Source organism: Ochotona princeps, chromosome 14 (genome assembly GCF_030435755.1).
Source record: "Ochotona princeps isolate mOchPri1 chromosome 14, mOchPri1.hap1, whole genome shotgun sequence".
NCBI lineage: Eukaryota > Metazoa > Chordata > Mammalia > Lagomorpha > Ochotonidae > Ochotona > Ochotona princeps.
Genome location: NC_080845.1, coordinates 51405435 through 51432914, shown reverse-complemented (window position 1 = coordinate 51432914; position 27480 = coordinate 51405435). Strand labels below are relative to the sequence as shown.

At 34.8% G+C, this 27480-nt stretch overlaps 1 protein-coding gene across 1 annotated transcript in view; it reads right to left on the bottom strand.

Annotated features, from left to right (window-relative positions):
* The window catches only part of PTPRD (protein tyrosine phosphatase receptor type D), a 1483320-nt gene that overhangs the window by 1264262 nt on the left and 191578 nt on the right, over positions 1-27480 (bottom strand). The window contains exon 3 of the mRNA XM_058672196.1: positions 20285-20323. The gene's annotated coding sequence lies outside the window, so the exon portion shown is untranslated. The remainder of the gene's footprint in view (positions 1-20284; positions 20324-27480) is intronic.

The window sequence follows — 27480 nt, the reverse complement described above, 5'->3', positions numbered from 1 at the left end:
TGGGCATCACAACTAATAATATTAATTGCTTAATAACAGAAATCTTGCTCACAATAAAAACAGATAAAACATAAAAAGAATTAATGTTAGCTTGAACTAGATATACAAACCTTAAATTTTTTAAAAAAAGATTTATTTATTCAAAAGTCAGGGTGATAGAGCGGGAGAGGGAAACGAATCTTCCCTGTGCTGAATGATTCCCAAAGGCTCACAACTGACAGGCTTGGATGAAAAGCAGGAGCCCCTTCTCTGCCTCCCACATGGGTACAAGAAACCAAAAGCCACGTCAGCTGCTTTTCCAGACATCTCACTAGAAGCTAGATCAGAAGCTGAATACAAGAATGAAAACCACAATTCCGGTACAGGATGTTGCAGTCACAGATGGCGACACAAGCTATACCACAGCTACAGTCTGTACGTGCCACATTCTAAAGCCAATGTCTAAGGAATTGTCTCTGAATTTTTTTATTTTACTTTTTATTAAAAATGAATGCTTTAGCAAGATTGCTGAAAAAAACTGCCTTTAAAAATTTAATTATAGTTATCTGGACTTCATATTGCAATATTATTTCCCCGAATTTTGACCCCCTAAACTTAATGAGATAATACAAGAGTTAAGATAACAAGTTTTTGGAAAGCTTATTAAATAGCAATAAGGTTTCCATGGTTCTTTAACTTACACTTTTTCTGTATGCTATACTCTTTTCCTTTGTGATTCTTAGTTTTCCTTTATTAAATCAGTGTATTATTTAATGCTAAAAAATCACTTCACATGCAGCTAGAATTTCCTTCTGCATACTTCACTGAATGCTGAATTCTACTCAGTAAATGCCCACTGAACTGCATGTGGCAGGTAATATTTCATAATGCATTCTTCATTCTCATGCTAGTGGTTTTAAGCTGCTGAATTACTATAAATGAATTAGGATTTGAGGAGAATTTTGATATGTGGAATTATATGTTTTCCATTAGGATGAGTTAACTAGATATAGAATTAAGCCAAGAAAGAATGCATAGGCTCAAATTCAATATTTTGAAATATGATTATACTGAAATAAATTAAATTTTCCATTTTTATATTAAAACATTCTGAAGTGGCATTTATATAACATACAAGATTTTTCCCCTTACTTTACATTTGCCAAAATGAGATAACTCCTTCTATCCAAAATAGAAATTTCTCTCAAGCACTTGACATCTTTGCCATGGTCTTAGAAGCACATAGTAGATAATGATAGATTAAAATATAAATATTGCTGATAATTGCAACATTTGGCATTCAACATATTTTTAAAGAAATATACATACTTAAATATTAAAAGTGAATTCAAGTATTTTAAATAGTCTTACAGTACATGTTAACATACAAAAGTTTCCCTTTTTATCTGTGTTGAACCATTTTCCAATTATAGGTTTTTATCAATTTGCCCAATTTCTAAGAAAAGCTTAACTGTAATATACTGAGCTAATATTTACTCCATTAATTCAAAATATATTGTGTTTCTGAAAACTATGTCAGGCAAGGCAAAGGCAGACAGAGCTTTGCTTGGAGAAGGAAGTACAAAGAGGCATAGACCATATCTACCCAACTCTTCAGTTAAGGTTTGCTTTGGGAAAGAGTTTATTTTTAAAATCAGAATAATGTTTCCTCATAAATTAGACATGAGGATTAAGTTTAACAATCTAAGTAAAACACATGACACAGTTACTGACACATAGACTATGAACAATCGTAACGATCATCATGAATAAAACTACTTTTTTTGTGACTCCTTTGTTTTCAGGTACTCTCTGCAGCAAAAGTACAACATAGTATTCTATTTGAGACCTCTTATACCATCCTGTAGTAAATATTTTGGATACAATATTTTGTTTCTTTGAAAATGCTTCACAGGTAACCAACATGTTTCCTGCCAACACTAACATATTTCATATGATGTGGTTTTCCAGTGTATTATCAGACACCGAGATAGGTAAGCATTTCTCTTGCTGTTGGTAACATATTATTACACATCAGAACACATGGGGAGATAGGTAGTGAGTCTTATTGTTAGTTGCTGTTAAAGTGCTGTGTTCTATGAAGCAATGCCTGGATCTGAACTCCACATCTGCTTCTCACTACAGCTTCCAGCTGATGCAGACCCTGACAAAGCAATGGTGCTTCACATGAACTGGACCCCGGCGACTCAAGTGGAAGATCAACATTGAACTCTCGGGGCCAGGTGCAGTAGCCTACTGGCTAAAGTCCTCACCGTGCTGATACCGGGATCCCATATGGACACCAGTTCTAATCCCAGCAGCCCCACTTCCCACCCAGCTCCCTGCTTGTGTCCTGGGAAAGCAGTCGGAGACAACCCAAAGCCTTGGAATCCAGCACCTACATGGAGACATGGAGGAAGTTTCTGGCTCCTGACTTCGGATCTGTGCAGCACTAGCCATTGTGGTCACTAGGGAGTGAATCATCATGAATCATCAGACAGAAGAGGTCACTTCACTTGGGAGTGAATCATCGGATAGAAGATCTTCCTCTCTGTCTCTCCTCCTCTCTGTATATCTGACTTTGCAATAAAAATAAATCTTAAAAGAAAAAGATTGAATTCTTGGCTGCTGGATTTTGGCTTAGTCATGCCAACTACAACAAGCATTAAAAAAATATTTACTTGTTTTTTTATTGGAAAGTCATATATAAGGAGAGGAAAATCTTCCGCAAAATGATTCACTTCCCCAGTGGCAGCAATGGCCAGAGTTGAGCCAATTCAAAGCCAGGACCCAGGAGCTTCTTCTGAGTCTCCCACGCAGGTGCAGGGTTCCAAGGCCTTGGGCAGTCCTTGACTACTTTCCCAAGCCATAAGCACGGAGCTGGATGGGAAATGGATGGGAAGTCGAGCTGCTGAGATCAGAATTGGCGCCCATATGAGATCCTGGCGCGTGCAAGGTGAGGACTTCAGCCGCTATACTACCGTGTGGGGTCCTACAATAGGCATTTGAGTAGTGTAACAACAAATTGGGGGATCACTTTTTTCTCAAATAAATATACTGCCTTGTCCTCCATTATAATATGTTTTTGAAAAGAGAAAGCATAATTGTGTGTCAAAATATGCTATTAGAACTAAAAGAAATCTAAAAGCTGTAAGCATGAAACTTATTTTGAGGTGAGAGCGATGGCAGAAAGGTATAATTACATAAAATGAAAGCAAAATCTAGACAAATTTGAACTCAGAAAATTTGCATCCAAACACCAATTTGGTAATATCCTCTAAAATCATTTCATATTTGTGATAACATCCTGGAAATGGTTAAAATACCTAAAAATAGGAAATATCACTGAAGAAATACACTGATTGTCAAGGGTGTCATGATATACCACAGCAAATCATTTCCACAAGCATCTCGTGTGAGACTGAAGCTCACCTCCACATTCTATCTAATTTTGCTGATACTTATATAAGGTAACAGCTGATGGTCCGGGGAGTTGAGTCGCCTTGAGGTAGGTGACCTGGGTGGAACTCATTGCTCATGGGTTTTGTTTGGCCAGCCCAAACTGATGCAGACATTTGGGGAGTAAACCGGTAATGGGAAATTTGTTCTCCCTTGTGCCATTGTCATTCTATTAAGTAGATAAACAAGTAATCTTTATTTGAAGAGGAAAAGCACTATCTATTTATGACCAAGATAACAAGAGAAGCAGATCTAATTTTTAAAATTTTGGTAATGTGAGTTATATACTTACATTTGAGCAACAGTTTTGAAATACGTTAAAGACATTTTAATAAAAATCAGTAGGATTTCTGATTGTTCTTAAATATACACTGAAGAATATCTTGAAGGCAGTATTACATGGCATTTATGTACATGTAAGTATCTTCTGAAAATCATGACATTAGATAATTAATGATATATAGATATAGATAAATAATGTACTTTTAATGCAAACTTAAATGCATGTTTTACTGATAGACCCTCTGTAACAGAGTTTTGTGATCACAAGTTTATGAAGTTCCACTACTCATTATTCAACCTACATAATATACAAATCATTATGCCAGATGGAGAGTGGTATTTTTAATCAATTTCTAATATAACACAGCAAAAGAGAAGACACTTGTTTTGATATAAAGTGACATTTGATTTGCAATAGAATTGGCATATGCCATTGTAATAATTCAATATTACTCACTGAAATAGCAGCATACTTATTATTTGATCATATATTCTCCATTACTCCTTTTCTATGGTAATGGAATAACCTAAATTTTCATGTGAAAAAAGATTTCAACAAGTGAATTATCCGATACATTTAGCTTCTTTCTCTAAGGTATTTTTAAAAAATATACAAAATGCTTAATTTCTTGTGTAAGTACACCATAAAAATTCAACATACTTTTGATGACAATGTTATCAGTACCACTTCTCCATTATACTGCATTGTGCTTCATAGGGGACAGTAGAAATCTGTCATGACTTTTTCATAAAATGAGTTTCTCCTGCTATGCATAGATATTCTTAAGCCTATTAGAATTTCTTCTTGTTTTTCCTTTTCATTTTCTTCTGAAAGACATATGCCCATTGGTAAGAATTTTCTTGCTTGTTGTTAATATTTACTTATTTTTACAATCAAAAACCATATAACCAAACGTATTAGGGTCTTCTAAAAGCTAGGATCAGGGATATTTTAACTGATATTGCCTTGGTTTTTCTCCACAGAAACTGATACAAATAGAATAGATCAATCATTTTGCTATATAGTTCTGCCTACTTTGGTCATTGTACAGTGTATTTCCAGAACTAATATGTTCGTGGATGTTCTGCCTCCATTGAGTCTAATTTTTATTCATTTCAGGATACTCATTACTGACATATTCAGATGTATGCATTCTTGTTTTTTCTGTGGATGTTTCCTAGAATATTACATTTTTTATCTACTACTTCTGGTGAAGTCAGTCAAGGGAGAAAAGAAGGTGACAACTGGGAGGTAATATTTGTTGAAAGCAAATAACATAAAAATTTATCACAAATTCACATAATCTCTGCGCTCACAAAAATCAAATTCAGATGCTACTGTAAAACAATATGGTGCATTTCCTTTGTTGTTACTTATGTCAAATGTCATCATAAAATATAAGCATCAAATTGTTTGAAATTCATTGAATTAGGTTTTTCCCCTCTATTTTGCTCATCACAAGTGTTGAGAACACTCTAGATTGCCTTGAAATAATTTGAATTAAATCATGAGCTGCTTGAGGAAAATAAAGCTACATCTTTTTTGAGTCTGTAGTCATGACTGAATGCCTGAATGGAGAATGACAGGAAGTATATATGACATTTCCTTACTCTGAATAAAATCACATTAAATTACAAGGAAACAGCTTATGGCTTTGTAGGGGCCAGAATAGTACAACAAATAGCGGTAAATACTGTTAGTAATATTAAAATAATGCTAATTTAATAGTAATAATAACAGTACTTGTGCCCATAAATGGTATTCTGCCACAGATTTTTGTATTAATGGTATGTTTCTATTGATCTTTAAGGTTGTCTTGTCTATTTTAATGTATGTTTTATTATTTTTAAGATGCCACAATTTAGTTTAATTGGTGCCACCGACTAAAAATCATGAATCAGCAGGATTCTGTCTTCCTCAGTAGTCCCTGTTCTTATATTTGCACTGGTAGGTGATTCTAAAACATTGCATTCTTCTGCTGCAATAAATACAACTATGTAACTAAATTTTACAAGACGCCAAAATTCAGGTAGCAAACCACAGACCTGAACAATAAAAATCTAAAAGTGAAACTGATAAATTAGTACTAGAGCAGAAATCTAAAATGAGCTCCTTTGATTTATGATATCCATTTCCATTTCACATGAGCCATCTATCTTAATATATACAAAAAAGCCTTGCATCTGCTTTATTAAGTAGTACATTTCACATCTGGATGTTCTAAAAGAAACACAATATTGGGTTAATGTTGCAGATCCTTCCTGTTTATCAGAAGGAAAAATTAAAGTAAATTTAAGGAGGCAAGCAGAATAGCACAATTTGTTTCTTTATTATTGATTCACTAAATCAAACTGGAAATATAGGGGTTAATTTCATTACAATTTGACTTTTTTACATGTTTATGTATATATGAATATGTTTATACAGCAATCTGGCTTAATTTAGCACAATTAAAAGAATACTGTTATGCCTCATTTTATATGCATTTATGTAAATATTTTTGAAATGATCTTCTAGTCTAGGGGCACTATAATTCATTGGGAATTAATCATGTTCTGCACACTCAATAAGCCTAATTTTTTGTTCTTATAATTTTTAGATGTGACAGGCATGGTTTCAGAGAAAGGGAGAGAGAGAGGTTTCTTTTTTTTTTTTTTTTTTTTTTAACCATCTGCTGGTTATCTTCAAAAGCCTTGTGCAAAATCCAGGGCTGAGCCAGACCCAAGGCAGGAGATACTTCCAGGTCTCCCACATAGTGTGGCAGGGGTCCATTCCTATTGTATCTTCTGCTTTCCCAGGCCCTTATCAGGAAGCAGTGTTGGAACAGAACAGCTGAGAAAAGCACTGACATCACATGGGCCACCAGTGTCACAGGTCAACTCTCTATGCCACAACAGACCTTCAACTTAAGTTTTGTTGCTGTTGCTCTGTCGTAGATTGGTATGCCCATGTGTAAAGCACTATACAGCAGATCTGTGATCAAAAGCATATGATTTTACCAACTAGAAAATATATCAAAATGAGACTAATTTATCTCCATATCAAATATATTTTAGAACTTAATTTACTTGATGATGTTAAAGTGTAAGAAATCAATAGCAGCAAAGTTAACCCAATTTTCCCTTTTTTATTTCTTATGGAAACTAAAATTCAGCTGAGGCTAAATAGATTACCCAACATGCACAGTATATATCAAAAACAGGGCAACAATGCAGAACTCTAAAATTTAAATCTTAGGGCTTTTTTTCCCACAAATCAAGAGGTACTATAAGGAGAAATCTGATTCAGAAATTCAAAGTTAGGCCTATAATAGCAGGTTCCATTTATGATAAGTAAATTAAGACAGTAATTGGAGTGTTTTGATTCCAAGTTCTTGATTTCTGATTACGAATTTGAAAGTAACTTACAATGAATTTAAAAAGATTGATGTTTAATTCAGGTCACACTGACTTTACTCAATTATATTAAATTGTCACTGCAGTTTAGGCTTACTTCAGTTATGTTTTGATTCCATTGTTATTCTAAGAGATAATTAAGAATTACAAAATTTTAGTCACTAAAATATAAACTGAATGATGCTTTTAACTTGCAATTTCAAATTTCCAAATGAAAGGAATGCATAAATTTTCCTTTGAAAATATTCAGAAAGAAATCATCCATTATTACCATGCATCAATATCTATATAGAAGCATACATAACATAATTGAAAATAGTTAGTTGATAATGTTTATATTTATCCTATTTGTAGTAATTGGTATGTAACAAAAACATGATGCAAACAAATGTATATGCCGAATAATGAATTATATTATTTATTATCGTATCTGATTCCCGGCGCTTAGGTACACATTCAAAGTAAAGGATTTCTACTGATACATGCTTTTCTTTTACTCTAGTAGTGATGTTCTATAGAGTGTTAGTATGTTCCAGGTGATGATGCTGGCATTGTCTAGAGACGTTGTTGATTGTTGATTGCTAACATGTGTGGTAGATACAGGCTACTGTTTCTCTTAAAATATAAAGAGCATCGGGCCCAGTGCGGTGGCCTATTGGCTAAAGTCCTCGCCTTGAACACGCCAGGATCCCATATGGGTACCAGTTCTAATCTCGGCAGCTCCACTTCCCATCCAGCTCCCTGCTTGCGGTCTGGGAAAGCAGCCAAGGATGGCCAAAAGCCTTGGGACCCTGCACCTGCGTGGGAGACCCGGAAGAGGAGACTCTGGCTCTTAGCTTTGGATCAGTGTAGCTTCGGTAATCGTGGTCACTTGGGAAGTGAATAATAGGACACAAAATCTTCCTTTCTGTCTCTCCCCGTCTCTGTATATCTGACTTTGCACATGCACGCGCGCGCACACACACACACACACACACACATTTATACATAAATAGCATTCTATAATATGTAAGGCAACCTTAAATGAATGGTTCTAACAGTTCTATTGTAATTTACAAGTGAAATACAATCAATTGTCTAAAGAGTTAGACATGATTTCATCAGTAACATGACACGATTTCCTAGGTAGACAGGTTCATCAAACATAAGCAGGGTTAGTTACTTAGAAAAGATATCAATAACATTTCCTTTCATACACACATTGTCAGCTTGATGTATGAATGTCACAAATGTTTTTGGTACTCAATGTAACTTTGTGCATGATTAGCAAAATGCAAAGCTCAAACAAGCTTTTCACTGACTTTTAAGCTGTAGTATTCTATTTCCACAGCACTTGAAACCAAATAAAAATAGGAAACTAAGATTGGAAAATAACATTCACTGGAAGTTTTTCTATCTCTCATTTCCTTACTTAGTGAATATGAAAACATTAGCCATCTGGATTGAAATGGGAAATAAATTTTCCATTTCTAAAAGAAAGAAGCAGTAAGTATAAGCTGAAGGAAATAAAATCAATCAGTTTTTCTATCCCACTGCTTGAGCCTAGGGACAGTCTGACAAGCTGACAAATCTGAGATATGAAAATGAACTCTGACTGTGATTTAATAAAAACATATTTTACGTTGCTCTTTACTTTAGTCCATTAATATTTTTAATTTGCACACTGCCAAAAGCATGATGTTCTTTTTCAGTTAGAAACAAATTAAACCCACAGGGAAGGAGAAATACTATCCACGGTAAAAGATTCTCTCCTTATCTCTTCAAAACTGCCAATTCACACTACCAGAACAGTTGACAACAAACCTTCACTATGCTCTGTGACAAACCACTTTTCTTGATCATACATATGTCCTTCAGACACCGCTGATGTTACATAGCAGTCTAACTAAGTTTTTACTGTTTTTTTATAATGACCTGAGCAATGTCTTGATAGAGGTCTATTGCCTAAAAATGTTTCAAAAATATTTCACAGCCTTTATTATTTTCTAAAGAAGGGTATATAATTGCTAGAGTGGTGGAAAATCTGAAACATTTAAGCCAAGAATGGATGAGATAAAATGTGTCAATAACAAAAAATGCATTACTAAATTATAAACTGGTCTTATCCAACCTGGCCTGTTATGATCCCTAATAAACACTTTTAATATTTAGCACTCATTAACTCATACAGATTATCATGTAAGTAATTATAAATGGGAAAGATGATTTTACTGGGAAATGGTCTGTTGCACTGAAGTCCACATTTAGTTCTTCATAAATAAAATAATCATAGCCTGACAGCTTATTCTTGCCAGATAAGTTCTGTATTTAAAATAACTCTTAAAGACATTCCTGTACATCATAGGAAAAAGACACTATCCTAAGCTAAGGCAATTTAAATTGGAAAAGGGGATTTTAGCTTTGATGAGTCAGGAGTGATGAGAAGACTTTAGAATGCCATTACTTCTCCTATGTCTCTGGACCCTGTGCTACACATAAAATACAGCAAGAAATATGGGTTACTTCTCGTGCTTGATTAATCACAGCGCAGAGGGGAGAGAAACTATAAACAGTCATAAAACAATTATAGCAGATGATGCCAAATGCAAAATGCAATTTTCCAATCATAAATTAATAGTACTTAAGGCCAAGAGAAATTTTTTTGTGTAGTTTGAAACATTACAGAAGAACTAAATTGAACTGGTCCTTGAAAGGACGCAGCATCTCATGCATTAGTTTCAAGCGAGGAAAATGTTATATAAACTATCGTGTTCACACATTTTCATCATAGGGAGAGGGGAGATACAAGAAAACGGTATAGAAAGAATGTCAACAGGCTAGTGTTGTGGCATACACAGTGTGTTAAGCTGCCACCAGAAATGCCAGCATTCAACACGTACCCTGGCTCAAGTTCAGCCACTCCAATTCTTTGCCAGCTCCTCGCTAACGGCATGGACAGCAGTGGAAGATGACATTGACCTGGCACAATCTGTACTGTTGCAGCCACTTGGGGAGTGAGCGAGTACATGGAAGATCTGTCTTTTCCTATCTCTCACCCTTCCTTTCAAAAAGTTCACAAAGTTTACAAAGAAGAAATTTCAGAAATACATTTTCTAATTGCAAAATCACACAACATATTATACACGGTAGGATGACAAAAGCTTTTTCTGATTTTTCCTGATAAATGCTTTGATAATGTGCTTGGGTTTTAGTAGACGGTGGCTCAAGCACCCGAGTCTCTGCCATTCACATGGGAGACCCAAATGCAGTTGTTGCTTTCTGACTTGAGAATGGTCAACCCCTGGCTGTTTGTGGCCATTTGGGGAGTGAATCATTAGGTCAAAAAATTTATCTGCCTCCCCACTAATAGCTCTGCTTTTCAAATAAATATAATAAACTTTAAAAAAAATTCTTAAAGGTAATTTCCCACATTTGCTGAAAAGTATCCATATTAAGTTATCCTTACTATCAAAAGAACTATTAATACCGAAATTTAAAAACACTCAAGGTAGTCCAGATTGATGTTTGTTTCCTCATTTATAGGTCGCCTGAAGGCAACCTCAGTTATGGAGGCGTCTGGGAGGAAGAGAGGTGTGAACAACAATAAAGCTAAAATGCTGAGAGCACTGAAGAATTTTGCTGGTAGGGACCAGAGATGAATTTTAAATTCCAAACGCTTAAAGGCAGCAATGAACTTATGGAATTGCAGGATGACATCAAGTAGGGCATAAAGGTTCAATATAAGTGTTTATTAATTTCCTTGTTTCATCTTCATATGGAAATGGAGCAAGGTCATAATCAGGGACGGTGGTTTGGGCCTGGTGCATAAATATACAAAATAATGTGATATATAAGGTTGTCTGTCAAAAAAAATTGCCAGTTTTTAGAGGAGTAAGAAACCCTCAGCAAGGATAATTCACTTCCCACAGTATTTAGCTGTATAGCAACAGGGACAACCTAGGTTACTCTGGATCCTCACCCAAAGGTCTGTCTTAGGGCAAACTGCTTTATATTTGTCAACAGCTTCTCTGTAAGTAAAGTAATGTTCTGAATACATTTTCCTCTGGTACAGGCATATTTACTGTCCTGCAGTTATGCTTTGCTGTGTCTACTACACAATAGGCAACTGGAAGGAACACAGTATTCTTCCACTGCTAAATCCTCAGGGTTTGACTCTAGTTGGCAAGTTGTTAACGCTCTGTAGAAGTTTGGCAAATAGCCCGAATACATTAGGTAACCTCTAAATTTTTGCAGTGAGGTCTTATAATGGTGTCTTAATGTAGTAACACTGAAGTGTCAAAGTCTCATTAGTGATCTGGTTGGAGATGAAAAATAAGCAAAATACTATACACAAAGAAAAACAGGAGTGCAACATTTAGGTTGCTTTTTAGAATTAGAGGTGAAAATCATACAGATTAAACTAAAGAATATACAGCAAACACACATGTGAAAATTCTCAACTTAAAAGAATGTAAATACAGATACTTGATATATAAATGGAATAAGACCATAATATCACAGTATTGAGAATGTGTCCATTTATAAAAATGAACTTTAACTTGAGTTTATAAAGAATTGTGTTTTCTAAATCCTATCCCAGGTTTATATTAATCTGTGTTGGAGAAAGTTGTGAATTGCAATTATCAAAGAATTTCAATTTTATATAAAATTATTTTATTTTCATTTAAAACAGTTACATAGAGGAGATATAGAGTGAGAGGTCTTCCATCTACTATTTCACTCCACAAATTGCCTCAGTATTTGAAGATGAGTTAATCCAAAGCCAAGAATAGGAGTTTCTTCCAGGTCTGCCAAGTGAGTGCAAGGGCCCAAGTACCTGTGTCATCCTCTGCTGCATTCCCGGACCACATGCAAGGAGTTGGGTTAAAACTGGAGTAGCCAGAACATAAAATAGAATCCATGTGGCATCTGGCAGACCCTGTAGCTATTTTAAACCTGCAGCTACTTTAACCTATTTTATAGTTTTAATTTTGAACAAACATGGAAGAAATGATTCAAATCAAGTATGACATTTCATTACAGGAGACATTCTCTCATGAACAGGGAGAACATCTTCTCTGCACTGCAAATTTTTGACAATTTAGGGGATAATAGAAAGAATAAGCCTTTATCCTAAGTAGTGATTGGAAATAATTGATCTTAGCAGAGTCTACCCTTCCTTTTACCTTAACAGATATTCCATTTATAAAAGTAGCAACAGGACATAGGAACACTCAACAACTCCACCTACAAGACACATGACATAAAATTTAGCTTAAAAAAAACAAATACAAAAAATTAGTAATTAGAAACTTCAAATCAAGATCAATGTTTTTCTAAAAATGTCCAAAACTCAAAATTCAAAAACATGACTGGCAAACTGAACATTGGCTTTAAATGATGCCAGTTCAAAGAAGCCTGAACTTCTTAGTATGAAAGAAAATGGTAGTATACATTTTTACAAATAAAAATGCTTTTTTAAGTTGGCAAATACTGAAGCTTCCAATTAATATTGTTTAAGTAACATGCACACAAATGTGTTCTCATGTAAAGGAAAATGGCATGAAAGCCAGGAGTAGGCGACAAAGATGAAACATAATCAGGCTACTAGAAGTATCACATTATCTACATTTATAGGAACTGTGTTGAAAATTTAGGAAGATACCTAGCATCCATTTACTTAGAAACTTTGTAAAATGTCGAAGTGAGCTGTGAAAACCGAAACTAATTTCCAGAACTGCAAAGTGTTGATACCTACACTCTCACTGTACAATGAAGAATCTTGGTGAATTTAAGTTGTTCGTTAAATGTCACCCAAAAGGTTAATGTTCAAGCTGTATTACAACTAAATCGCAAGATACATGAAGAGTCTCCTGGGGCGAAGCACAGCTTCTATAATAGTACATACATGTTCAGACCAAGAATAATGCATTTGATCATTTAAGTTCTTAAAGACTTTCAAGGTGACAGAATGAGCCTAAAAACATAATTAGAAAAGATGAGCACTAAATTAAGCATAGATAGAGTTGCCACATTTTCCTTTGAATTAAAGGTGACTGGAATAACCTTAAAAATTAATAAATTCCCATTTATGATATTCTCCTGCAGTTGTTACTTCTATTGTGAAAAATCAGGCTTCATTTGCTGGCTTAAACAGTGGGGAGAAATAAGCACATGGAAATTAGCAACAGAAGATTCTTGAGTATCTTAAGACATCTAAGATTTTATTTATTAAATGTTAAAATCATAAAATGTATACTACAGTCATGCTAAATAATTAAAACAAAGATGAAGTAGCATTAAAGTCTTAAAAAGTATGCTGCTACACACAGCAAATAAAGAGAATGACCATACAATTATAATCAAACAAAAACCAAAAGAAATCTTGGTTTTTGCGAGGAACCAATCAGAAACATGTCATGCCACAATGAAATTTCTATTATATAACTTTATGGGAAGCATACACTCAAGCCAAACATTTGAAAACTAATTAGTGACAAGCCAGAAATGTTTTTGAAAAGAACAAAAAAAACAGAGACTTATTTTACCCTTAATCGATGTTTGTGGAAATGATAAGCAAAAGCATAAAAGGTTTCAAGCATATCTCATATGCAAATTTGGTAGGGAAAGAGGATTAAATGTATTATATTATACTAGCTTTCCTCAGTTTCAATCACTACTTCTTTTACCATGTTTCCTTATTCCTTTGTTTCTGAAATTGCCAGACATTTTCAAAAGTGTGTCTTCTACACAGGGAAAAAAAAAACAGCAAATCAATGTAGCAAGATATGGAAAATAGAAATGATACTTAGAAATACAAAGTTATATGTTTTTGTATATTTGCAGGCAACTTTTAAGCTATGTATACTTCACATTAGAGCTGATATTGTAGGAGTGATTTTCAGGATCTAATTAAAACTTATTTTCTTGATAATCTTTCAAAGTTAAGAGACAAGAATTCACCTGCCAATTGTGGTTTTCTCCTATGTGGAATACACAATAATTTTTTTAGAAAAATGTTCTCAATATCCAGCTTAGAAGTGTATATGTGAACAAACACCATAGATACTAGGGCATTTTCTTTTTTTTTTTTTTTTTAAAGATTTTATTCATTTTTATTACAGCCAGATATACACAGAGGAGGAGAGACAGAGAGGAAGATCTTCCGTCCGATGTTTCACTCCCCAAGTGAGCCGCAACGGGCCGATGCGCGCCGATCCGAAGCCGGGAACCTGGAACCTCTTCCGGGTCTCCCACAAGGGTGCAGGGTCCCAATGCATTGGGCCGTCCTCAACTGCTTTCCCAGGCCACAAGCAGGGAGCTGGATGGGAAGTGGAGCTGCCGGGATTAGAACCAGCAGATACTATGGCATTTTCAAAGTTAAGAGAAAATACTGTATTCTTCTTTGGATGCTTAACTGAAAGTAACTGCATACTTTTGGATGGGAAGCAGGAAATCGTACCAAAAATGCCATGCTTTATTAACCACAAAACTCTTTCCATAAGTTAACACTGAGTCAGATGTTAGTAGATATGTTATAATCTCCACTTAAGTGGATTTTGTAAAAGTACTTATTAATGGGGCTGGCACAATGGCTCAATTCGCTAATCCTCCTTCTGCAAGTGCTGGCACGCCATATGGGCACTAGTTTGCGTTTTGGCTGTTCCACTTCACATCTAGTTTCCTGCCTGTGGCCTGGGAAAGCAGTCGAGGACGGCCCACAGCTTTGGGACCCTGTATACATTTCGGAGACCTGAAATAAGCTCCTGGCTGCTGGCTTTGGATTGGCTCTGCTCTAGCTCTTGTGGCCATTAAGGGAGTGAAGTAGCAGGTGGCAGATCTATCTTTCTTTCCGTAAATCTGTCTTTCCATTAAAATTTTTAAAATCTTTTAAAAAGTATTTATTAATATACTACATCTGATCAGAGCATGTAAAGTTAAAAGTAAATGATTTAATTTTCCAACAAAACTAATCCATGTAGTCCAATCACTAACACTATTGGAGTAAAACACAAGATGATTATTAGTAAATATGTGGGTTCTGTGGAACACTGAGGGATAAGATGCTACTATGAAATATTTTTTTCTTATTGCCAAGGAAATATTTAAACACTAATAATCATTCCAAAAAGACACTTGCTGCTATCCTGTGAAGGTTTTAGAAACTCCATCCCGAAGTTAGGTGAGAGGACCCTCAGTAAAAGAACTTGTTGCAGATTATAGCACTTCAAGTGAATTTAAGGTCAGATATAGTTGACTCTGACACTTACAAGTTCAGAGAAACGTAAGAGGTGGACTTTATTTGCTTGGAACTATTTTAGAAGGTAGTAATGATTGACAAAATATTCTGTGAAGCACATGTGCTGTGCTCCTTCCTTAGCAACAAATTTAACTCCTTTCAATTCCAGGTAATTGTATGCAATTATTGGTGATCTACAGTCCAATGTGTGAAGAAAAGAGGTGTTGTTTTAACTAATTTGTTCTTGTAGAAATGATGCTAGGTGGTACATAGGTGGCATTTAAATTACTACGGCTCTAAAAAAGAAAAATCAAGGTAAATAAATAAATAAATAAGAGAGGAAGCCAATAAGGATGTGTTAGGGTCATTCTAAGAAAGCCAGGTGAGAGTTGCCACAGTTAACTGAGTGTTACATCAAAATAAAACCACATAAACCATGTTGATTGTTTTGACAGTTAAGATTAAATAATGAAGGTACTATAACATTCATGTTAAATTTTTCAATAGAAAACTAGACAGTTTTATGTAGTGACATGTGGTAAGTTAATAATAACTAATGTCTATTAAAATTTTTAGTACAAATTTTCTCAAGACTTTCAGTTGGGAGCCTAAATTAACTGAAATAACAAATTAAGTTGCATCTCAGATTATGTGATAGGAATTATCAGACACTTAACTTTGAAGCAAAAAAAAAATGAGGTATGAAAATGCCTTTACTATATTTCCAAATTGTCCTAAGCCTATAGTTCTTGCTTTCTCTAGGACAATCCAATTAATTACATCTGAATTTATGCTGCTGTAACAAAATAGACATCGCGAGTTGTCTCTTATTCATATAAACCAGTTGTGCAGACTCTGCACAGCAGTAGTCTTCCAGAAACAGCCTCAGAATAATCTGATCTGCTACTTTGTTGCCCTAAATTGATTTGTCATTTACACTGTTGTGTTCCTAGGAAGGGGACAGTACCAACACGTAAAGACAATGTGTGACTGTTTTACATAAATGTGATCTTTTTCACTTTATCCTGGCCGGAAGTAATGCCATGAGTCAAGCTTACTGCGAAGTGGAGGAAGAATATAATCTCCTATACACATAACAAGGTGGGGCATGGAGTGACAGTATCTGTTAGATCATCTTGACTTCCAAGAATTCACTGATTTCACTTTATATGTAATACCTAAGAATCTCAGGAAGTCCATGATAATTAAACACCAAAGATTTAACATGTGCGGAGAGAGGACTTCAAGCTTCACGACATTTGGACATATTTTCAAGAAAATCGTAATTCCCTAGATTAGAGGTAGTTTTTGATGATTCATTACATTTTAATAATTCATACACATTTGAATCGCTTTACCTGCAACACTACAACATTTTCCCATACTTACATAAAAGTTGTTTTGAGTAACTGAACATAAATGAGAATGTGAAATATCCATTAATCAAAACTGTTCAGTTGTGGAACAATTAAATAGGTATCCATCAATTTGCCATTATTTGCTAACAACTGTTTTACATATTTATAGAATATTTAAGATACACATACATAGCTCCAATATTTGAGTGTGCATTTTAACAATATTTTTTCCTTGCACTTAAAGTAAAAAGCCATTGAAATTTTCTCATATAACTGTAATCAAGAAAAAATGAAATCTCACTTCAACCATTTACGTTATGCACTTTCTTTTTTTAAGATTTATTTTTATTGGAAAGACAGATATACAGAGAGGAGGAGAGACAGAGAGGAAGATCTTCCCTCCGATGATTCACTCCCCAAGTGGCCACAACAGCTGGAGCTGAGCCAATCCGAAGCCAGGATCCTCTTCCGGGTCTCCCACGCGGGTGCAGGGTCCCAAAGCTTTGGGCTGTTCTTGACTGCTTTCCCAGGCCTCAGGCAGAGAGCTGGATGGGAAGCAGGGCTGCCGGGATTAGAACCGACACCCATATGGGATCCGGGCGTGCAAGACGAGGACCTTAACCACTAAGCTATCACACCAGGCCCACGTTACGTACTTTCTTAAGGACACTGAGTTAGGGTTATTGCTCAACTGTATGCAGAATCAAGCTTTATTTAAAGCAGCGTAATGACATCTCACTGGAGTCACTCAAGTCCAATGCCTATGCTGAAATCTAAGCATTCTGATTCACGAACTATGATACCTTTAGATAAACTAATTAACCTTTCTGAGTCTTGGTCTCCTCACCTCTAAAATGGCCCTTCTCAAAGTGCAAGCACAAGGCTCAGGCTAGACTATTTATGTAAGGTAGCTGATACACAATGAATTCTTTAAAGATTTTGACTGCACATAAGTGTGCATAGTTTATTATGCTGACTTCTTAAAAGGTCCAAACTCCAGGTGCAGAAAATAAAATTTATGAGTTGGAACAAATTGCTGCAATTACACATACAGACACAAAACTCAGTGAATCATAAGCACTAAATATATTCCCTTATGTAAGTGAAAAAAAGATACTTCAATAAGGTTTTCTGTTAAAAATCAACTTTCGTGTGGTCCATATTACTTGTTTATCTTTTTACCTTGAGAGTTATGCCACAACTCAATCTGTTTATTTTTGATATTAGCATACTATCATGTATATTTTGGTACTAGTCTGATTTCAATTTTCTCTCTATATATGATTATACTCAACCATATTTCTTAAAAGTAATCATAATTATTCAGGATTTTATCAATTAATACTATCAACAATACTTCATGATTTTATCATTATTTTCTTTGAAATTCAGTTAAGAAAAATTAGACATAAAATATTGATTAAATTTTTGTAGAAGGTAAAATACTCTTGATTGAAATTGATTGTTTCCTACAGAGTAAATTACTTGGAAATAAACCAAACAACTAGGTTCAACAAATTTGCAAAATTCGCACACAACATTCCGGCAGATTCAACAGATTCAATAGATTAAGGTAAAAGCCCTTCTAACCCTGAGAACAAGAAATTTAGGGGGAAAAATAAATCACAATATTTAAAACAATGATTTTCCGGAAGAAACCGAAACTTTGATTTGCAATGAAGGAATGCATAAATAATGCATGCATGGATGCATCGGCAGAAATGAAATATAGCATTTTTTTTCTTACAATTTATTAAAGAAAATGCTTGCACCAAAATAAACTCAAACTTTTCGTTTCATGTTCAATGTCAAGATCCCTTGGGCCCAGCAGTGTGGCCTAGAGGCTAAAGTCCTCGCCTTGAATGTGCCAGGATCCCATATGGGCGCCGGTTCTTATCCCGGCAGCTCCACTTCCCATCCAGCTCCCTGCTTGTGGCCTGGGAAAGCAGTCGGGGACGGCCCAAGGCTTTGGGACGCTGCACCTGTGTGGAGACCTGGAGGAAGTTCCAGGTTCCCAGCTTCGAATCGGTTCAGCACTGGCCGTTGCGGTTACTTGGGGAGTGAATCATCATTGGACGGAAGATCTTCCTCTCCATCTCTCCTCCTCTCTATATATCTGACTTTGCAATTAAAAAAAAAATAAATCTTTTAAAAAAAAAAAAGATCCCTTGTCTCACAAATTAGGTGAGGAGTTTACAGGGAATATGGTAGGGCAAACAAAGAGGAAAAATGCTAGTTTCAGAATTAATCATGTTGGCTTTATTAAACATACGGAGAAGATAAATAGGAAAGTAGAATAAAATGCATTAAACTTAAAAGATCATTGTAGAGTTTCAAAAAGGAAGAGCACAGTAAAATTTTCAATGAAGAAAGAAGAATTAAGAAGAAAAAATAAGAAGTAGTTCTATAACTCATGGAACTCAGAGGTTTTACCACACACATATACTTTATAGTAGATATGAACTACATACAAAAACATACAATTTTTGAAAACACAGCTATTACTATCATTAAATGAGGAGGTCGTTATGATGATCATTGATCGTCAAATTTTGGGTACTACTCAGCAAAGCAATGTTTAAAACTGTCTTCCAGAGAATGAAATATCTTCACATTTTTATATTTTATGTATATTTACTTCCCAGAACATAAAATGTATCACATTGTGCTATTTCATTTATCATACGTGTAGAATTTCTTTATACACACCTTTAATATCACAGAAAAGGTCACAACAGAAATCAGAAACTTCTGGACTTTGGGATAGAAATATCCAAACATGCATGAATTGAAGCTAGTAATTTCTTTAACATTAAATGACAAATGAAAAAATGCTTCATAATCATATACAAGATGAAAGCGCAGTAGGATTCCAATGGATGGATTTAAATGTAAGTAATATTTCTTTAACATTTGGAGAATAAGTGAAGTAGGCAGAGTCAAACAGGAACACAGAGCCACTGAATGGAAAACATACAGCCAAAAAAACAAAAAAAACCCCTTCAATATCAACAAGTTATCTTTTTAACCAAGTGAAAAAAAAAAAAAAGAAAAGATTCTTTCCCAGGCCTATTACACATGTGGCAAAAGCAAACGCTATATAAATGTTAAGTTTACATATAAAAAAGAACAGTTTCTTCAAGTATATTTCTAGCTTTATATTATAGAAATTATAATATTGGAATTGTACTGCTGAGAAACTTTGAGAAATAAATTTACTATATCACCTCCCCGTGACTTCTTTTCTTGCATTAAGTTTGATCTGTTTTGAGTGGAAGGCTTTATTTTCAAATCAATCAATCTATCCATCATCAATCTTAAATTGCATCTTAACTCAGGTCATAAATGCCCTTCAGTAAACTTTGTTTTGTTTTGTATTTTAAAGCAATGCTGCCCCATTAAGAATGTTCTCCTGAACCAAAACACTGAAAAAAACAAAAAATATCAGAATTTATCAGTTCATCTGAAGTGATTGGTGGCACAATTTACCTTTTTGAATTAGTCCATTTCAATCACAGAAGACAGAAACAAAAGTGTAATTAATGTACAAAATAAATGAAAATATCAAAGTATCATAGAACAAAAGTCTCACCAGATCTCTGAAGTTACCAGATGTTCCTCGAATCCAAGCCTGACAAACAAAAAACACAAGACATTATAGTTTGATGTTTAGAAGAACAATCAAAATGATATAATTCCAAAACATTATCACATTTAGAAGCATTACAGACTAATCAAATAATTTAGGACATAATTTTGCTAGATGAAAATCTGTTTAACATTTGAAGATTTTTTTCCTAAATATTATTTCCTGCCATTACAGTCAACAAAGAAAGGAGACAAGCTTAGCTCCAGAAAATATTTTCTAGGTATTTAGGTTAGTGTAATAATGACTTAGTTAATTCTCCCAGTTCTACAAAAAAAGGATGATGCTTTTATTAAATGTTTTAGTACTCTATTTGGTAAATTACTTTAATTTAGATATGACAAATGCAAACAAAATTTCACTTAAAAAATAACTACATCTGCTTTCAGAATTTTGCCTTCTATCAGATAGTAATTAGTTCTCGCTTTATTTTTGAAAAGCAAATCTGGGGAAGATATTATAATGACAAAAATAAAAAGGCTTTTAATTTCCAAATGATATTAAAGGAAACCTCTATTTTTTTAAGCCATTTGAAGTTCAAATGAAAGGCAATATCTGAATGGTACACATGCCCAAGAGAAGACCCAGCACCTGCTACAGGATTGGAAGGTTTTATAAATGTTACCTTCTGTAAAGGCAACAGCAAACATTGTGAGGCCTTTTGTCAATATGCCTGCCTGCCTCTGTGTTTGAGCAGAAATATTGAACTTCCAACCATTATCATAAAACAGAGAAGATTGTGTTTTACACATTAGATAAATGCTTTTTTCTTTTGCCTTGAGAATCAAGCTTGAAATGTCATATTGTATGAATATTAACGCGCACAGGTTTCTGGAGAACTTAATAAAAAAGGAGTTTTCACTATTGTGCATTGTTTGATTGTACCTATGATTTTGTGTCTATTCCTTATTGTCAGAAATGAAAATAAGGTTACTTCTGTCTAGCAACAAATCATCATGCTGGATTAAGTATTAGCAGAGAGTCACCCTCGATAAAAATATTAAAATTTCTCCCATGAGACCTAAAGGCATTGGAAAGAACCAAGGGTTAAGTTACGATAACCAAGTCATAGCTCTTGTAGCATTATGTGAGAATCATTTTCTAGTCTGGTATCTACCCTGGAAGTCTCTTGTCCTGCATCTTGGTTCTGTTACTGAGAGACAAAGAATGTTCAGATACAATTTCTTTTGCTTATTATTTCATTTCTCACCATAAGTTATAAACAATAAAAGACATTTTTTTTAAAAACTACAAGTATGAAAACACCTTCCTTACAACATCACAGAAGAGACTGTTCGGCACAGCAGTTAAGTCACTGCATCACACATTCCTGTCCCATATGGTAGCTCCTGGTTCAAGTTCCACCTTAATTCCTGAATCCTGCTGCTTACTATCACTCACCGTGGGAGGCACCAGGAAACGGCTAAAGGACTTGGGTCCTTGCCATCAGCAGAGAATACCTACATTGTGTTTTCAGCTCTGGATTTCAGTCTGACCAGGCACTGGTTAACACAGCCAGTGAGGCAGCAAATCAGATTTTACTCTTTTTCTCTCATATTTGGAAATAAAATAGCCTAAAAAATCTTCCTTTAAAAAGCTCATTAGAAATTGAACACTCACATAATATCCACATTCAGGAATAGTATGAAGTATGGATTATTCTGTCACTGTAAATAGACACTGATACATATTAAAGGATTTGTCATGTTAATGCTACATTATTGCCACATCTTCATCATAATTTGGCATGAAGTATTGACTATGCATTTCATGAAAGGACAATACGTCTAATCATATAATGCCACTTAAGAGTCCTCATATCTTTGTCATTTTTGTAATCTTTGTAATTCAACAAAAACTACTGTTATAATGTTGTGTTACTTTTAAACTCCATGTGTTGAAATCATGCCCAGTATATAATTATTTCAGTCAACTTAATGCTTGCTGATAAAAATAATTGGTTTTCATTCATATAGGATTTCATTTAATGAACATTCCCCAACTTAAGTATCCAGTCTTCCATCTGCAGACATGTGGCATGTTAGAGTTTAGTATTATGAATTATTTTACAATGGATACTTGTACATTTCTGTCTACTGAAAAATTGCTAGGCCAGAAAAGGGGGTAAGTTATGTTTTAGCAATAAGAGTTGGTAAGTTCTGTAAATGGTATATGAGAGTTACTAATGAACCAACCAGTAAGTATTTTTGTATTGCTTAATTTTAGCTGTAAGTTTACTAGGTAAGGTAATATTTTTATTAGTAATACACTTTAGTGAATACCTACTATTTATTTTCATATTAGAATGGATTTTACCTATATTTTGCTAATTTCCAACAAATTTTCTAATTTATTTTTAAGGATTTATGTGTGTTTTTAGAAATCCAGACTTACAGAGAGTGCGGGAAATACAGATGAAAATTCATAGATTTCCTGTTCAGAAGCAAGAACAGCCAGTTTCAGTCAGATCTAATGCATGGGTACAAGTGTCTAACAGTTTGGGCCATCATCCATTGTTTTCCCAAGCACCTTAGCAGGGAAATGGGGAGTGAAGCAGCAGACAGAAGACCTTTCTCTCTGTCTCTCCTTCTCTCTGTATATCTGCCTTTCAAATAAAAGTAAATAAATCTTGGGATAAAAAAAAAGGGCAGGAGCCTAGACTCCAGCTAACATTCATATGGAACACTCTGACTTGCAGTTGTCAGCTTAACTGCTGGGCAGCAAAAGTCAGTTCCAGTTCATTCATTAACAAAGAAACATTTGGGTTGTTTTCATTTTTGGTTATTATGAGTAATTCCACTATGAGTATCTCTGCATAAGTCTTGTGTGTGAACAATTTTGTATAGTAAGTTGAGAGGCAGAGATAAATAGATCAAGATTTTATATTTGCTGATTCACTGCTTCCCCTTCTTGGACACTCGTTGAATATCTGCAATTGTCCAAACCTGAGGCTAAAGCCAACATTGGAACCCAATTTAGGTTTCCAGTGTAGGTAGCAGGAACATAGTTGTTTCAGACATTACACTGCCCCCGAGCATCTGCATTAAGAGAAAGCAGGAGTCATGAGTTGAAGCAGGTACTCAGCTCAAGAACTACAGTACAGGATGTGAGGATCTCCACTGCTAGGACACTCACACCAGTCATGCTTCCGTCTTCCTCAGCATACACTGAGGGATAGAATTTTAGGATCATATCATCATTTTATGTTTAAATGCTAAGTAGATACCAAATTTTTCCCCCAGTGGCTCTACCATTTTATATTCCTAGTTATAATGGTTAGCAGTTGCAATTTCTTCACATTACATTCAATGCTAAATAACTTGCTTTAAAATCACAGGAAGTAAGAGTTATCACTATGGTTTATTACTTGTGTTTGCCACTGTGATTAGCCAATAGGCCACTGCACCAGGCCCTGAACAAATTCTTAATGTTCATAGGACTTGTGTAGATTTTTTTTTGGTTCCCAACATGAATTATCCCTATTCTTTTTTTGATATGACTATTTACATTAGTATCTATTACTTTATCAGTGTATCAAAAAACTAAATTTGTTTTAAAAATTAGTATTCAAAAACAAAATTTGGTTATGGAGCATACCGTTGATGCAATATGCTTCATAAAATTTTAATTTCAATGCTCGGTGCAATTATTCCCCTGGCTAAATCCTCACCTTACATGTTCTGGGATCCCATATGGGTGCTGGTTCGCGTCCACTCTGCTCCATTTCCCATCCAGCTCCCTGCTTGCTGCCAGGGAAAGCAGTAGAGTATGGTGCAAAGCCTTGGGACCCTGCATCCACATGGAGACCCAGAGGAGGCTCTTGTTTTGAAATAGGTCAGCTCTGGTTATTATGGCCACTTGGGGCATGAACCAGCAGATGAAAGACCTTTTTTTCTGTATCTCATTTTCTGTAAATCTGCCTTTGCAATAGAAATAAATACATCTTAAAAAGAAACTTTTATTATAATGCCTTATGATATATACTAGTTATCTTCTTTCTACCTTGAATGCAGTTCCTTCCTGACTTTTTGAGAAATATGTTTATATTGATTTTCTACATATTTTAGGTTTTTACATTTGTATATAAAGCATAGGTTTTAATACCAAATACTTCAGTTTTGGTAGTTTTATTCATTTCTAAATATTTTCAAATTGATTTTTAAATCATTATACCAAGTTCATTTTTAACATCTTTCTTATTTTCTGGAGAATGTTTAAATATTTCTTAATGTCTGGAGAACTTGCAGCTCAAGTTGTGCACAATAATTATATTAGGTAACAATGCAGGTACCTAATACCAACCTTGTAAAGTGTTTTGAAATTTATTTTAAGATTCAGCATTTACCAGTTACTATAAAGGATCTATGCATACTTAAAAATGTAAATATGTAATATACACACATATGTGATATGTGATATATGACATATGATGATATACAAACTCTAGTGGCATGTGTGTCTCCATATACATACTTACATTATATATGTTAATCTCATTTATTCATATTAAAATGTATTATAATGTTGCACATATGATTTTTGCTTTTTGAATTTTGATTCAAAAAAACAAAGTGAGGTAATGGGCAGAAACAAGGTTCAAACATGAAAAGGGAGTTAGGGAAATGTAGCTTCTGCTTAGGTGTATATTACATTAAAATTTGAGGTCAGGAGGGAGCTTTGTTCTCACTCTTTCCAGTTGTAAATATGGCACACTGATAACATCATGTTTGTCTTGCCTTTGTACATGAATACACTATGCAAAATTTTTCATTCACTCCCTCTGGTGTCCATTTGGATGTATCCACTGCAGTTAAAACCATTTTCATTCCCTCTTAGCTCCTTTGGATTAAGGTATGTGGTTCAAACTGTGTTCACTGACATGTGGGGGATTACATTAAATTATTTTTGGTAAAATTCCATCTTCCTTTTGTTTTTATACATAATCATTATACTAGTGTATACAGAGAACTGAAATCAATTCTTTTGTTCCTTTAGTTTCTTGTTGAAAAGGATTTAGATAATTGTACTTTTTTCCATGTCATACCAATTATTTCAAATAATGTCCATTTTATCTCTATTTAAATAACGTCTTATTCTCAGTTAGGTCATCTGGGACACACTGTTCCTACATTTCCATTCCTTTCTCTCTCCATATCTACTGAGACGTGGGTGTTTCGGTGGAGCGCAGCGGAGCACACTGAGCTGTGGTTTGTATCACTGGCTTTCATAGCAGAGTCACTTCACATCCTGGCCTTTATCCAACTCAGTCCTGCACTATTGTAACTAGGAAGGATTGGAGAAGGTCCACGTACCGGGCCCCTGGTCCACTTGTGGAGTCCCTCTAATTCAGAGAGGCCCAAATCTGGCTGTTTTGCCTATATGGGAAGGGATACAGGAAGGGAAGATCTCCCTCCCTCTGTTGTTCTGCTGAATAAAGCCAGGAACCCAAATGAAATTTCCTGAAGGACGGAGAGGGACAAACTGCTTGAGACAACACCGCTGCCTCCAATGATACAGATTAGCAGGAAACTCAAACCAAGAGTAGAGCCAGTACTCAAACTCAGCCACCCTGATGTGGGCATCCTGACCAGCAGTTTAACCACAGGCTGAATACTAGTCCTGACTTGCACAAATATTATTTCTACAATTATCACTGTGAATTTTAGTTCACTTATGATTTAATGCAGACATTAAGTTTGTCACATTTCTCAAACCAATGGTAATCAATGATATAATACATTGTAAAGGAAATCTATTCAAGTATCTATGAATTAGATTTGAAATTTCTAAATCTTCAAATTACCAATATATTTGCTTATAATTTGCAGAAAAACTGGATTTTTTTTTCCAGAAATAAAAAGCAGTGCAGCTGAACCGAAAACAGCATATTTAAGTAACAATAAACTCTATAGACACTGAATGTAGATAAGGCTATTTCTTTACCAATGTTATTAAAACTGCAGTAGAGTTTAAAGACTTGCTGACCCATAAGATATTTGCTTAATTTTTCTTCAGATTAATTGAAGCTGTTTTAATTTGGTAAACCTAAGGCTGCCTATTTTAAGAAAAATCTTTATGCTACTATAGTAGTGATTTTTCAGATGATTAAACTTGTATCCCAAATTTGAAATGAAAAAGTGATGCTCTTACAAGTCTTTTATAAAATTTAAAAATATAAATTTGTAGGCATATTTATTTGTACATATTAAAACAAACATTTGTCACAAAAGTAAAGAAATAGGAGATGAACTGTAGTAGGAATTTTTTTAATTTGCTTCAACATAATTTGGTTTAAAACTGCCTTAAGGTTCATAACACTTATTTAATTTACCAAGTTTTTTTCATGTAATTATTATCACTGCATGAACAAAAGATCTCAGTTTGGAGGCCTGCACTGCGGCCTAGCAGGTAAAGCTGCCACCTGCAATCCCACACCCAAGAATCAGCTGCTCCTCTTCTGACTCTGCTCCCTGCTAATGCACCTAGGAAAGCAGCACAGGAAAGCCACTTTCTTCATTTGCTGCTTCCCCATGGAAGAAGTAGCCACCACTCCAGGTTTTGGGCCAGTCTTGGCCATTGTGGCCATTTGGTGTGTAAAACAACAAATGGAAGACCTCTGTCCTTCTCTCTGTATCTCTGCCTTTCAAATCAGTAAAAATAAATCTTTTTAAAGAAATAGCTCACTTTAAAACTAAATTTGACTATAATGTTAAATGTAGCGATATTGTTTTAAGAGAGTTATATAGGGGAAAAACACTAAATAATGAAATGGAGCTAAGCAAATATTTAGAACCAACCACATTTAATTCATTCAGCAATAAAATATACTCAGCAATAAAATAAACCATAAACTGTATTAAATACCAGAAAAAGCATTTTAGGATTAAATGCCTGCATCCATTATCAAGAATTAGGAACTTGGAAAATATTATGTGGCCAGTACTGTTGCACATCAGATAAAGGCACTGCCTGCCATACCACCATCGCATATGGGTGCTGGCTTTGAGTCCCAGCTGCTCTCCCGCTGTTCCACCTCCCAGCTAGTGTGCCTGGAAAGACAGTGAAAGATGACCAAAATGCTTGCCACTTTTGTACCTATATGGGAGACACTGACAGAGCTTTTGGATTTGGACCTGCCCAGT